Here is a 15,800-nt window from a genome sequence, read left to right on the forward strand (position 1 = left end):
ACACACAAATTGGAGCTGCACGTAAAATACCTCATTTTCGACTGTATAGTTATACAATGTCACTGAATGTCGTTTTATGTATCAATGATTTGTGTCAACAACACTCATCACATGCATGTGGAGACGGCATAGGTAGCTAGGGATAATAGTTAAAAAACGCTACACCTCGATCAAGGACGGGAAGTGACTGGAACAAACCCTTGAAAATGCTGTTGCAGTGCGTATAAACCAAATTAAGGTTCTGTTTATTATCTTAACCCCCGGTGCCTTTTATGAGCTATTCGTAGGTCACGAAAATGAAGAACAGAAAACTTGTGGTAATAGTGATATTCGCTGTTTTACATTGGTTTGACTGTGTTTAAGGGCGTTCGTCCTAATGAACGCTGTCAAAATTTTATAGATTTATATCCGTGTCCCACATATCCCGTTCGGTAGATTTGTAAACGCCTGCAGGATTCAGGACCGTGTGTCACAAACGCCTCAGGCAACAATGCCGGTTGCGATGTGAGCTCCCCTTTGAACCATGTCACCGAACAAACAGATTTTCTTCTACTTTGGTAAAGTTGCCTTTATTTGACAGTCCGCCGGATAACGTTGTATTGGTAGATGATTTTCCGACCGAAAATCTCTGGTTCATTTTCGTTACTAAGGCCCAAAGTTTGACAAGAGATATTATGATGATTTCATCAATTTTGCTGGTGTTCCCCATATGAAGTTTTTGAGTCTCAAGCTCAGCTCAGTGAAGGAGAATCTGTTTAGATGCCTCATTTATCTATCCGGCCTCCATTGTTCTCCGCCGCTTCACAGGAGAAATCTGGGTGCTGAAATTTCGTTGCAGCGCCTCATCATCTTGAAGCACGGCAAGTCTGTGATCTGTCACTCACTATTTCTTCAGGCAGCTATGTACACGCAACCAGCTGCGGCGCCCGAGGGACAACAATCCAGATCAAACAGAGCAAGCTTTCCACAAGTCGCCGACATTGTGGTAAGCGGGTTATCACTCGCTAGTGCTGGTTTAGACGTGATTACTTCCCCGGGTGCAGTCGCTGTGGCAACAAACTAGAAATACCGCTACTCTGATGAAAGCGTGTCTGATAAACCCAGTGCAAGTCTCGAGGTCTATAATAACGTGTGCTGTGTTGTTTCACTTGTGGTGTCAAAAGGACCACAGGATCTCAAACATCGCGTGTAAAAGGCTACAAGGACGTCGGTTGTTTCATGGGTGCTAGTCGTGGTCTCTGTGGACGGATAATATGAGGTTTCCGCAGGTATTTGACCAATGAGCCCAAAGCAGTGCCGGTGGTTTTGGATGATGTCAAAGGATTCGTAACAGGGCAATCAGAAAATGGGTATTTGGTCGTTCAGAAGATATTTTAACCGCCTCAACATCGAGTATCAACACCTCATTATCGTGGAGCACGGCGAGGGCTGTGATCGGCCAGTGACCTGTTGCTTCAAGCAGCAATGTTCACTTAAACAACTGCACCGACCCAAAGACAACAATCCAGATCAAAACAGAGCAAGCCTCTCAGAAATTGCTGAGATTACTTTGAGTGGCATTTCGCTCGTTATTGCCAGTTTGTCCGCCATAACTTTTCCAGGTGTGGTCATCGTGGCCACAAAGATCCATGTCGATTTCGAAGGTCGCAGCCATCCACACACCACCGTGCAGCTCACGAATCTCGGTCCAACTCGGTTAAGGCGATGTTCAAATTTGATTTATTTGCAGGAGGAAGTTCCTAAAGGTTCGGACCCATGGCATCCCAGCTTGTCAGCCGATTCATACGGGCTCCGACATCCCGCTGCCAAGTGAACTGATGTAAAAACGAATTGAAAGCCACGCGTTATACCGAACATTGGACCCGTAATGCTTCTGGTGTTAATCTGAAGTCGACTGGCTCCATAGGCTTCAGACACTTTGTACTCGAGCCCTAGCGCGGGCAAGCTTACCGCTCCGTGTTGAGAACGTAAGCACAGTGTTCCGCCTTTTTTGCTCATGCCTTCTAGGTTAGCGGCAGGCACCGATCGACAAAAGTGATCCGAAAAACTTGGGCGAAAGCCTCCATCCTGTATATTGATCCGTGGATTCGTGTATAAGGGTGAGCAAACGCCAGCCGTGGAGGCTTCCGAAGAAATTTGCTCTTATGTCAGTTTTTACTATCTCTTTTTGTAGAAATCATTTCGTGGTGTTCAGTTTTGGCATAGAACTTTTAGTTTAAACGATGGTTGTCAACCGTGAACACTTGCATTGCTGCGGGAAGTAGATGCAGAACAAGCGGACGCGGTGCGAGGGAATTTAATATGTGGCTACAGCTTGCACAATTCGTCAGGTGCTAAAGCAGCGCAATGCGTGCAAGAGACTTACATTTTTCCGCTCCTATATCTTCAAGGTGCATTTGACTCGGCTGACTTGTCCATTATCCCTGACACTCGCTTATCCAGCAATGCCCGGGAAGCTTTTGAAAATAATGAATTCTTCGTATTCTCTGACTCTACTGAGTTTGTGGGCATATTGATAACTTCACAAATTTCTTCGTACACAAGGCGATAACAGTCGGAAGTAACCATTTTTTCCGTTTGTTTTTTAGTTCCGTAATCGATGAGACAATGAGACGGAAGCTGGAACGTATCAAGAACCCCGGTGTTTAGATACATTCTGACGAAGACTTTGTTGATCTAAAATATATAAACGGTTTTCAAGGAGGAGGTGACGCTGGTGATTTTGGATGAACTGGTATGCACTTTGCATCCATAGGTCTATTGTCATGCTCATGGACTTACAATCACCGAGCATGCTGCTCAGAATCCACGGGGCACTCAAAGTTGCTAAGCATTTCGGGTACATTTTAAAGTGTGTCAGATCTGGTTCTCATGCGATAGATGGGGTGAACGCACCAATCCCCAAGGCTCGGGTCGCGTCTGGCGAGATGAGACAAGCTGCGTCAAAATGGTTTACCCCTGAATCTCAAGGAGTGTGCATATCAGGTTACACTGCAGACTGGTTTGTTAAATGGCCTTGGAAATTGGCCTGCTCAATCAGCCCAACTAAGATGACTTCAGTTTCTGATAACCATAGTCTCAGAAATATAGCTGGTATGGGTTGATGTCGGCGAATCCATAGCCAAAAATCTACATGAGTTTTCGGGTACGGAACAGGAACCTCCACTGAAGGATGTGTCCAGGACCAGACGCTTCGCTGGTTGAGTCTTGGATTTTGTATGCTAACCCTCTCTTTAACTTCCGGCTTCTCTGCTACCACTAGTTTGTGCGCTCACTGGATTCCGCTATCGAAGCAACGTGTGCAAACAGATCCCTCATTAATGTCAATGGGGACAAATGAGCACAAGGTAAGTTAACCTTCATTACAGCAAGACTCCAGCTTTGGCATGGACACCGATAGAGAACCGTAAACATCGAAATTATCGAGCACTTGGCAAATTTGCCACCTGAATCTTGCTCATTCGTGTGCCTTCAGCGATGTTGCTTGAGATGTGTGAGGGCTGTAATTCGTTACACATGTTTTGTTTCAGGGATCCTGTCGAACGAAAGTGCCTTCCTGAAAACGAGATCTGGTTTGACTGCATACTGCGTTTTTGTTACCTATGCAACCAATAAGTATTGGCGTGATTCGCGAAGGGTAGTTGTGTATTTTTCTGGCGTGGTTTTGGCAGAGGGGCCATCGTTGGTTGTTGGATTAGGCTGCATGCTTGCGTACGGGCCCAGCGTTTGCTAAAAGTGACCAAGGTGAGCGATAATGCAAAGAAGAATGAGGATAAAGTACCGGCGTTCAGCCTGTCATGCACATATTAGGGATCATCGTGAGCGTCGCCCACAGACACAGGCCTAGGTGTTATGATGGGTAAACATAATGGGCGACAGCACACACTGCAATCAGGACGACCGGTAGTGATGAGCTTTATTTTCCTCCTATGTATTGGGGCTAAATGGTGTATTCTAACAAGGGATCGCGATTGTTTTCATCATGTAAGATATTTTTGTGTTTTTAATCGACGTGCAATTACTTCATGAAGCCGCGCATCAGAGAGTGGAGATCATCCACCGAGTTACATACAGAGACCAATACTACATATTGCATCGAATTCCTTCATTATTATACTGAACAGGAAGTAAGCTCCTCATAAACTGTGTTGTACCAAAGTTCGTTGAAATAGTTCATCTGGTTTGTTACGTTTGAGATGTTTGCGCGTACAAACGGTATTCCGTTACTTTTCTGGGCTGACTTTGAAATGACTAATCTGTAGATATTACTTCAATTTTAAAGAACAACGCTGAATGCTGTGATATAACAAAGTTTGATTTCGTACCTTATCCCGCAAAACGGTAGTGAACTGCGAATCAATGAGCTTGAAATGTCTCCCAATTATACAAATACTTCAGAGGGCACTTCGTTTAGGCGTGCAAACAAAATAGACAAACTCTCACTATAGCCCGCAATTCCGAGCACGATATAACTCCGGTTAAAGTAATTCTGGTTTATCTTCAGCTAGCCACCACATCGAATGTAAATTCAAAATTCAATTTCCTCGAAGATAATTTTGGCTAACTTAACTGGTAAACAGATTTTGATAATAATGCTATCCCCAAAATATGTTCTTTAGGGAAGTTCCTGTAACGGACCTCTCTTTGTCCCTCTGGAATGGAGCTGCTTAAGCTCAACTTTTATTTGACGTCTTTGGCCTCGTCTCAGCCTGCTTTGCATCCTAAACGATCGGAATCGCCATGAATAATATCAAGCAGGATGTTATGTGGCATTAGGGTGATTCTGAAAATGGCATGGACAGTGTTGATTCTTCTGTCGCGTCCAGGTCAACACAAGCTTCGTGCATTGCACTCTTGCCCTCTCACAAGACGTACACTTTTATCCGGAAGTTGTCTTTGTCGACAGTGTGACACAAAACCGTTCACGTACTTCTAATTAGGCTACATTCGTCTTCACTGTGGACCGAAAATGAGCCGCCAGTGCCGGACTGGTACTCTGAACGTTATTGTCTGTCTGCTTTGTTCCATTGGGAACAAGTCGTAGCGTTCAAAATTTCAATTTCATTGTGCGAATACTGAGCGTCGCTTACAACATTCTGCAAATTCCGACGCACTGTATGTGTGACATTGGCAACTGGCATTCGGAACAAACCAGATCATGGTTGGCCGATTGGTCAAGATTTTCTACCAACGAGAGCTCGTCTTAGTGCTGATCCGGCAAGCGGCTCAACTTTCTGGTTAACTGTTTCCACGAAAGTCCACTTGTGTGTAGCAGTGCCTAAATGGCAGTGGTAAAAATATCTGGAGGAATTCGCCTTAATCCACCTCTTGAAGTAGCCTCAAGCTCAGAGATTTGCTTTCAGCGGCCTCACTGGCCTGCGGATCCCGACCTTCCCTCGTAATTTCGCTCGCCTGGATCTCCGTTGGAGTAGCTAATGGATTCTTTACACTTGCGCCAAGATTGAAGGCGTCTAGAAAATGCTTCAGCCAAAATGCACCTGACCCAATAGTCAGGATGTTCGCCTTTATTGGCCAGATTTGGCTTGTGTGCCGGATCTACCTGGTTGAGCCAAATTTATTCCTGTAGAAAAAATCTAGTGCCGGATTTTGATGTCTCCATCTCGAGACACTCGTAGACCGAACACAAAACGAGGCACATTAACTGATTTTTCGTCATTGGACCCAACTGGATCACCTAACAATCCCTAATTACAACATCGGCAAACGTGGGAATATCGTCGTCGTCTTCTCTGACAAGCTTCAGGCACTGGTAATGGATGTCAAACAAATCATATACACATCGAATATCTTTGATAATGTCCTGACCAATTCATGAAACCCGAGATCGTAGGGCCGCTTCGAGGGAAAGAATTATTTATACCGTTTGTGCTCTGGTGGGTCGAGTTCTTGAAGCAACAGTCTGACTTTCCATCTGTTAAAGGACCTGAAAAATGTAGTTTTGTCCTAATCTTTGTACTGTCTCTATCAAGGGTCATAAGCTTGACCGGAAAGAAGATCGAATCTGGATTCTGCGAACGAGGCCACCGCTGCATCAATTGAAGAAACAAAAGACTAATTGTTATTGCCTGGATATAGAGTCGCCGAATCGTTGGTTCACTCGGCATTAGTGTTGCTTCTTTGAAGGCTGACTTACAAGCAGTGATCACAATCGCCTGCTTATCTTTGAGGAAGACCGTCCCAATCAATAGGCTGAGGGCTTTTAGAGGCAATGAAACTAACGACCTGCTGTTGATCATCATGTTTCCCCATCAGGAACGCAACCTCTGATGGCCCTGGGAATAAGCGACTGCCTTTTGTTCATCGTGTGTCACCGAGGTGCTGGTTAAGAACAGCTTCCATCCGATCAACTCAAAGATCGAGCTGAACTCCTTAGTTGGTGCCCGTCTGATTTATTTCCTTAAATTTTGAAGGAAGTGATGATGCAATTTCCCCCGGGGGTGAATGGTTAGTTGTAACTATTTTCATAACGCTTGCTTCCGGTGAGGTGGCCATTAGAAAGGAGATACCGCTTTGTGCCGTCTATCTTTCTTCGTCCTACGAAGGCGCCTGAGTTGTGGATCTGAAGGAAGCAAGCAGGATCCGGACCTAGATGGGGCTGCGTGGATCACGTTTTCACACGCCATCTATGGTTCGAGCAATGGTGTTAATATATGCACCCTACAATCTTTGTTTTATTCGATATTTAGTGCGCCTTGATTTTGTCGATCGGTTAGTACTTCTGAACACGCTTGAAAGTGAAGAAACGTCTTAGAATTTCGTGATTATGCGCCATTTATATTCACATACTTCAAGCGCGTTGGAGTGTGTGATGCTCTCCAAAAGCTGTCCAAGAGACAGTGATGTCCGACAGGGATCTTAACGTTCAATATTTCCGTCTGGTTCCCTTATTGATGATGTTAACACTGGAGCATCTTCAAAATACAAGCGTTCAGATCTTTTGAAGGCAAGAGGCAAAAGTTTTGCTTGAACAGCTGTCCATGGTCATCCATTACTTCAGCATGTGCTTCGAAGAAACCTCTGAGAATTTAAGGGGTGAGACTGGAGATTACACAGCGATATGTGTGTCTCGCAGATAGGATTACTTCGACAGTAGTGTAACAGATGCGGGAATCTTGAAGATCGAAATGGGGCTTGACACATTGGGCTAGGTCTTGGGCGCACCCCAAAATTTCGTTGAATGAGGCACAATTTTACGTTAGTTATTTGAAACTCCGAATTTCGCAGGAGTAAACACGGTTTGGGTGTTGGGGTTCATATTTTTAATGTCCGCCAGTCAGGCACATCAGCCCATTAAGTCTTGTGTCCAAGCTCGCCCTGCCATGACTGCTACCGCACCCACCCTGACGATTCCGGTTGGCGCGAGCGCTTCGGTTCTTAACATGTTTTGCCGCGCCATTATAAGCGACATCCGGAGATCTTGTTTTGTAGTCTGAATGAACAAACATATCTCCAAATCTGGCTATAATTCTTGCCTACATGACACAAGCTCACCCACTATAACGCGTCAATCGAAATTTATACTCTCTGCATTGATGATTATCCACCCTTCGAGATGACTGTAACCACCGGTTACGCAGCAATGCCCACTCATCGCTTCGAACCTCCTAGCATCCCTCGTTTAATTTCCACATGCGTATTCACAGAGTCTTGTTACACACTTTCCAGACAGTGTACCCTTAAACAGCCTGTAGTACCTCAGGCCCTCCTCACACTACTCCAACATTTGAGTTAAATTTCTTCATCAGGTTCCAAAATAATCATCGTGACTTGCGATCGCTATCAGAAGCGGAATTCGTCGACATAGCGGAGTACGTCTATTATTGCACAAATTTCGAGCGTTTTGAGCGCCAGCGAAAAAATGGGCGCTTTCAGCAAATTCAAAACCATTGGTGACAAACACAGGGCCCTGTGTGTGAAGTTGGGGACCATGTGCCTGTGTGCCGCCCCGGTGCACTACTGGGCGCGGCTGCAAAATTCCATCATGTGTGGTTAGGACCATACGATATTGTGAACAAGAGACCGAAGAGTACGCGTTATTATAGAATCTTTTCAGATATCAGAATCAATTGTGGTCAACGGTTGATTAGATTATTCTCCCCCGTCCCTTCCTGCCATGCATCCGTTGGGGCCTTTATATAGGATGTATATAACTGAAGTGGGATCTTAATATAGTTGATTCCCAAGTTCCATCAGCTGCGACAGATATTGTGTGGAATCAGTCGATGAAACGCAGCTTATACGGACGTGCAGCAGGTCCTTGCCAAATGAGAACTACAGAGGGGGGAGAAAATTGGGGTTGAGATCAAGATGCCGCCAACATGGAAAGACAGAAACTCCACGTGGTAGTTGAGGCGCCTTTATTGTTGTTCTAGTTTTAGGTAACGACTACTGTCGGCTGCTGGTATCATCGATAAGGGAGAGGTGGTAGTGACTAGTTAAGGATCGCTCATGATCTGTCCGAAAGCGTACTGCTATATATAACCGAGGACCTCATCGACTGGGAGGCTGTCACGGTCCTTCCATCGTTGGTCAGTAAGTGAACCAAACAGGGTGGAGCATTTTGAGCTCGGCTCCTCTCGTCCCGCCACGACGATTCCAGATCAAATTTGTGGAAACTTTCATAATGAAACCGCAAATACAGTTGCCACCATTTTTACTTGTTTCCGCAAGAAACTGTGACGAGATGTTATGACTGCTGAGATGCAACGGAGTGTGGCACACCAAACAACACAGGAAGTTGAGGTCCTATGCAGGGTACAGCACAACTTCCCAAGAGAGATGAAACATGAGTCTAGAGCGGCCAGCACTATGCTGAGGCATCATTCGTAGCTCTTAAAGAAGTCTTTTGTGTCTCCAATGAGCTTGTTCAAAAGTAGACATATCTGGTTAGCAGAAATTTCTGCAGCATATCTGCACCCAGATGCGGACATTCCTGCACAATGTCTGCAGATTTCTGCACCCAAGTGCGGAACCAGTGCGGAAACGAAACAAGTTTCCTTGCCCAATCCGCCCAATGAGCTTGTTCAAAAGTAGACATATCTGGTTAGCAGAAATTTCTGCAGCATATCTGCACCCAGATGCGGACATTCCTGCACAATGTCTGCAGATTTCTGCACCCAAAGTGCGGAACAGTGCGGAAACGAAACAAGTTTCCTTGCCCAATCCGCACCCGGGTGAGGAAATTTCTGCACAATATCCGCACAGAATCTGCACCCGGGTGCCGAGACGGTGCATTTAAACAAAACCAGTTAAATTGGTCAATGGTTTACATTCCGTAGAGACCCGAAAATCAGGGTACTGTGGTTTATTATTACTGTGAGATAAATAAAGAAGTCTTGCTGCCTCTTAAATATCTCAATCTCCGGTGGTTTAAAAGCCGAACGTTAATTCGGAAGTTCTGCACAGATTCCACAAGGGTTCTGCACCCAGGCACGGGTGCGTACTAACTGGGTAGGTCGTGCTGTGTTCATCTGGTTAAGGCCTAAACGCCGCACTGCGAGTTAAATCTGATGTACGCAGATGATCCTGAGGGGATAGTGTGGTGTAAAAGAGGCCTGAGATGAAATGGACAAGTCTCTAGTGCTTGTTTCGAACGTCTCCATTCTTGAGGCATCGAGCCGTAAAATGACCACGCCCGTTGAGTTTGACCGGGACGCGGTTGGACGCACATGTGAAGTTCGAAATTCGATTAGGACGTGAGTGTGTTCAGAAAGTCCACTTGAATACTGTTGAAATGGACCAAATGGCCTACTTTCAAAATACCAACGGAGGCTCGCATGAATATCGTAAACGTTCCTGTAGTAGTTGAGTTCAGCACGTATGTTAGTATAACCTGACAGACTGGAAATTCACAATTCAGCACTTGAAATATCAAAACAGGAGAGCAATGAATAGAGCAATGAATAGAGCATCAGTCATATTTATCACAGCTTCGCTTGTATAGACTTCTGCATCTTGGACAAAACCTGTATAGTAATCAGTTGTGGATTCCAAAGCCTCCCCCCGAGCGGGGATTACGTAAATTTTCATCCAAAATTTTGCTGCGCCAGGACGACCAGCGCTCCGTTTTTCTGCTTAACGCTTTTATGTTTGTTGCCTTATTTATTAGCTGACTCATCTCGCCAATGACATCCAGTTCATTGGAAGCTATATGGCTTCACCCTGTTCCCGTTTGATTCAGGCGGTTTGAAATCACACGCATGTAATTGGGTTCACCATTATTTTGGCACCTGGTGACCGCCTGGTGTTCAATAATGAGATACACTCAACATTTCGTATACACGGCGTCTGTATACATGGTATCCCTTTTGCACTTTTACACGTCCCGTCTCGCGTCTGTTGGCTGTTTCAAGGTTCATCACGTTTAGCAACGTCTTCTGTTGGTATTTGCGAAGTTTTTAATATGGCCTTCAAAATATGCCCCTTTTGAACGTGTCAATGGATTTTTTACAACAGATTTAAATTCCTAGCGCGCGAAACATCGCCCACCATCTGACGGCCTTAGAGGATGTTCTCAGATAAGCAGACTTGAACCATCACACATTTAAGTAACTGCTGAGTTGAGGTACACCTTTCGTGACGATACTCAAAAGCAGTAATTTGCTTAGGGTTGGACAGTGGGTTTGTTAATGCTCTACTAGAACCGGAAAACCAGTTGTATGAACGAGAAAACGTAGAGCACTAACAAGGTCTGCTTGTTGAGTAAAATTATTACAATAGGTGTATATGCGAACAAGGGGATTTAAGGTTGATAAATCCTGTTGCAAGTCCGAATGCAGGTTTGGTGTCTTCCTCTGGCTGTTGTAGCAGCCACACGTATTCCTTAATATCCGCGCGTGAAGCGCCGTAAGTCCTGAGGGGCTCTGCTCCGAGTTGGGCGATATGCGAAGCTCTGCTGAGTTGTGTTGTGTTGCTGTGCTGTTATCCTATATGTAAGGGCGTTTGCGTGAGTGTGGGTGTGAGCACATGACTTGCTGCTCCCTTATCGGACGGTAGACAGTCTATGTCAGGTGAGTCACCCTTATGTGTCGTGATTCGTACGTGTGGGGAAAGGAAGACGAGTCTTGGGATCAAGGGATTGACTCTGAACTGTGTAATCAAGTGAGTCACGATTCTATGGCGTGATATTGTTAGTGAAAAAAGGACAGATCTCGTGATCCAGCGGGTGTCGGTGACCCGTACAGTCATGTATGTGGCGAATGGGTAGCTACAGGTTAAGTTACCATCACGTCGCCATCTTCACGAGGAGCTCCGGCGCCACCACCTCGCTACTGATCACAAAATTTCCGTATGGCGCCACATACCACACAAAAAAACAGGTGAAAGGGAGAAGGCTTTGGCTGCGGAGTTTTCTATTACAGAAACACCAAATGAACAGTTACAGACTATTGGACACTGAAGCCAAACTCTCATATGCATCTTGTTTACAAAACTGAATATTCATCTTCTCCTTGAACGCGTCTTGCTAAACGTTCTTGGATATTCGTTGACTGTTACTCAAATGAAAGAAAGTGCGACTCCACAAATTCCATAATAAATCTCACTTTTCAAGAGACGCGAAGCGGCTTTACTAGAAAACAAACTACTCGCATGCCTCACTAGTAGTATGCACCGTTACGCTGGTAGTTTGGCCAGCGGATTTAACTCCACAATTTCCCGACCATGCTGCCAACCGGAAAGAATGTACAAGCAAGACATATTTGCCAGTTATGGTGAAGCCATCGGTCCCGGATCTTCAAGAAAAAGCGACAAAATCCCCAAGATTAGTTTTTCTCCGAAAGTGTCTTGTGCCTAATCCAACATGCGAATTCAAAGCAAGAATGCGAGGTTTGTGTCGGCGCACTGCATCATGCAACCGCCCATGACAACAGAGTTAGTGGTTACCGGAATGCCACCTAAAATCCCCTGGACGGTTTTCGCCAGAAGCACTATTCTACAGCTGAGAGATGCTTATTCGAGCAAGGTGCGAATAGGAGATTGGATGTCAGTTGTACACACGGTTCTAAACAGGCTGTGGACAGTGTAGAGGAAAAAAGGGAACTCTTCAAGAGGGCCAACTAGCGGGTTAGAATAGCCCTATCAGACTGCAGTTACCGTCACGCATTCTGCACCATTTTGTCAGGCTCGCATTTGGTTTCCTAACGAAGGTAATTAGTAATTTGCCAATCGCCTTCACACCAACCAACGACTGGACGTGGCAGTCAATTAGTGCCGCTGTAACGGTGATACTACTGATGGGGAGGCACGCGAGTAGTATGTTTTCTTCTTGCAAATTCGCTTTGCGTCTCTTGAAGAGTGGGATTCATTGCGGAATTTGCGGAGGCGCTTTGTAGCATTTGCTTGCAATTGAGCAACAGTCAATGAATATCCAGGAAAGTTCAGAAAGATGGGTTCAAGAGTGGATGTTCAGTTTTTTGTAAATAAACGCAAATGAGAGTCTTACTTCCTTGTCTGACAGTCTGTAACTGGTCAGTTGGCGTATTCCGCAGCGAAGGCCTTCTTCCTTTCACCACAACGGTAGCCATTCGTTTCAGATTGTATGAACTTATTGCTCTATGTAAGTCATGCTCGCCTCTTCATCTTACAGAATTAGGGTGTCATATGTCCTATCACTTTTGGTTTCTTCTGACTCCAGTGTATCACTGCTCCATTAAGCATGGAATTCCATGTTTTCTCCACGGCGGTCCGAAAGTTGGCTGGGCTTGTCCTTCTTTAACCAAGCGCCTCAGAACTTTTGCAGCGGCCCACCCAGCTGACGTGAGCATGGCTCGGAACATATAGCCCCCCTGAACAGGTCTCGGGACAGGTATATTTGTCCGAATTTGTTCTAAATGAGTAGTTTCAGTTCATCTGGGTTGGCCACAACTCACCCGTATCCAATGCAAAACAAGACCCTGATCGTGACGGTGGCCGGTTTCACAGGTGTTCCTCCAAACTACCAATCAGGACTTCTGCGCAAGGTTCCTGATCATCCTAAGCAGGTTGCTTCCAAATGCTTGTTACCATATGGAAAAACGGAATTGCGGCACTGAGGGTATCAGTGTTTGTTTAGACATAAAAGAAAGGAATAGAAATGTATTTTACCTTTTAAATTTACATATTTTTCAGATTACAGAAACCGCTAATCTGAGCCTACTTGGAGTTGATGCAGTCAGCTCTAATGTAGCCACTCGGAAGACCGACCATTATAACACAAAGACGGAAAGAACTCTGTGAACTATCAACTGCAGAACTGGTAGTGTGCTATCACCATCTACTTTGTACCACTCATTACATGATGCTTAACGTTTTGTTTACCAAGTTTGAAAGGCTGGCTTCACTATCATCTCAGTACTGTGCGAAACTAAACAGTACCATATTTTTTTCTTTTTGGCTGTCGGTTTTTGTTACACTCGTCTTTGAAATTTTCAGGTGAGATCAAAAGGTCAGTATATCGCAGAAAATACGGGATTTATTTTTGATGTTGTAGCAGAATGCGCTTAGTTAACAGCCTCATAATAGACGCAAAATTTAATTGGGTAAACAAACGTAGCTTATTGAAGAAAGGATAACAAAATGTTTAATATTGGTAGCCACATACAGGAGGTTTTGTTAACAAGTGTATGCGTTATTTCTGTTTACTATAAATGTCAGTACGCGCACTGAAATTATGAAACTCAATTATTCTCTTGGTGAAAGCACCACCGCTGCACTTCGGGGTTACAAGACCAAACATGTTCTCGACAAATATCCTTTCACCGTGTCGACCAGTACACGCTTGATTGCGAAATTTGAGTCCACTGGATCTGTACTGGATTTTTCTGGCAAAGGGAGAAAGTCTCTGAGTGATGAAAGAGCGCCCATGGTACAGGATGCCGTCGAGCAAATTCAGTCCCAGAGCACCATGGCATCTTCGTCAATAACTCAGGTGTCTCAGTTGAGCATTAGTCGCCGCGCCAGCGTTCATGGTATTATGGGACGCCACCTTCATCTCTACCCCTATCATTTTACTTTATTACGAAACGTCACGGAAGAATTTGGTGGAGTTAAGAGCAAGAATTGAAGAAGAGTGTGCACGAGTGACGCTTAGAGAAGTTGAACATGCTGTGCCTCATATCGCATACCGCCTCCAACTTGTTATAGGAGAAAGTGGCGGTTTTTTTTCAACATCTTTTATAATGCCAGTTGTTCACAGTAAACCTCCATGTTGTATGTATGTCCACATAAAAATGATAAATGTTTAAATCGGTGTCAAAGTTTAACGTGCGTATTATTTTTTGCGTTCATTGAAAACTTGTGCACAGGAATTGGGTAAGAAAACACGTAACTCAGGCAGATTTGTTGGACCGTGCTTACTGCCAGAAGACACAGTCGACCGTGACTTGTCCTCGCAGGTGAAGACCAAAAGAAAATATATCTGACAGGTTCAGTATCGGCATACTAGGCCAAGTAGGAATTCCATTAATCGACCCAGTCGTTTGGACTCTGAAGACTAGTTATGTCGTACAAACAACCAAGAGGAAAGCAACCAGAACGGGAAAAATGTTCGAATTCAGAACCAAGCAGAGCAAAATAACTAAGATTCAGTATCGAAAACCTCATTATTGTAGTTCACAATAAGTCAGAAGAACACGTAAGTACGGACACGGGTGTATTGAGTACACGCGGTCAAACTGGTCCGCTTTTGTGGCAGGTATCCAAAACAACTGAGTCACATATCCAGTCAACCCACACCGCTCACGCGAGCCAACCAATCGGACACGCATCCAAACAGCCACTCAAGTCACAAGCCAGATCGATAGTTGAACGACAAACGGACACGCACACGCGCAAACTTTCTGACACACCGAAGCAGCTACTACACTCATGAAAATCGACCAAACTGAAACGAGAAAATAAGCTCCTGGTAGACAATGAACCAGTCAGGAAAACAAAATTAAACGAATGATAAGCAAGAGTAGACAATCAAATAACTGAATGGCAGGAAAGCCAACCGCAACGCAATTCAAACCACGAAAAGACCAATCAGATTTAAGGGAACGCATCACGTGACTTTCACCAAAACTAAATGAACCCTTCAGGCTTTTGAAAACTCAATAATATTGAGACCTACAGATGGTCTTTGCAGACCACATGAGTGAAACTTGTGGAAAGAAGCTACTCATCGAAGCGTGCACTGATAGAGTACACTGACTTACACTTTTACATGTCAGCTGCAAAGATCGATAAACTGGGAAACACCTGTTTGACGAGGCTGTAAAAATCTACCAACTGGCGGAAATGTGGGATGCCACCCGGTCACTCTAGAATAGGTTGGATTGTCTTCTTGGAGGAATTGATGATCATCATGCAGGGATCAGGCTCCCTAGTCTGCGTACTCAGGAAACGTGGAAAATATGACGGCGTTACCTTTTACGGGGCGAGAGTGAACTGAGCGAATCTTTTGCGAATGGAAACGTGGAGGGTTATCCGGTAATTTCGGGGGGGAGGAGAGAGTATTCCCCCCATCAAAGAGCACAAATGTCAGTAACTTGCGATAAAATACCGGTGTAACGGTGATACTGCTGATGGGGGACATGGGAGTAGTATGTTTTCTCGTAAATCCGATTTGCCTCTCTTGAAAAGTGAGTTCCACTACGGAATTTGTGGAGCGCATTTGCTTGCAACTGAGTGACAGTCAATGAATATCCAGGAAAGTTCAGGAAGACGCGTTCAAGGGGAAGATGGATATTCAGTTTTGTAATCAAGATGCATACGAGAGTTTTGCTTTCCTGTTCCAATAGTCGTAACTGTTCAGCTCT

Source organism: Opisthorchis viverrini (assembly GCF_000715545.1).
Source record: "Opisthorchis viverrini unplaced genomic scaffold opera_v5_182, whole genome shotgun sequence".
Classification (NCBI taxonomy): domain Eukaryota; kingdom Metazoa; phylum Platyhelminthes; class Trematoda; order Opisthorchiida; family Opisthorchiidae; genus Opisthorchis; species Opisthorchis viverrini.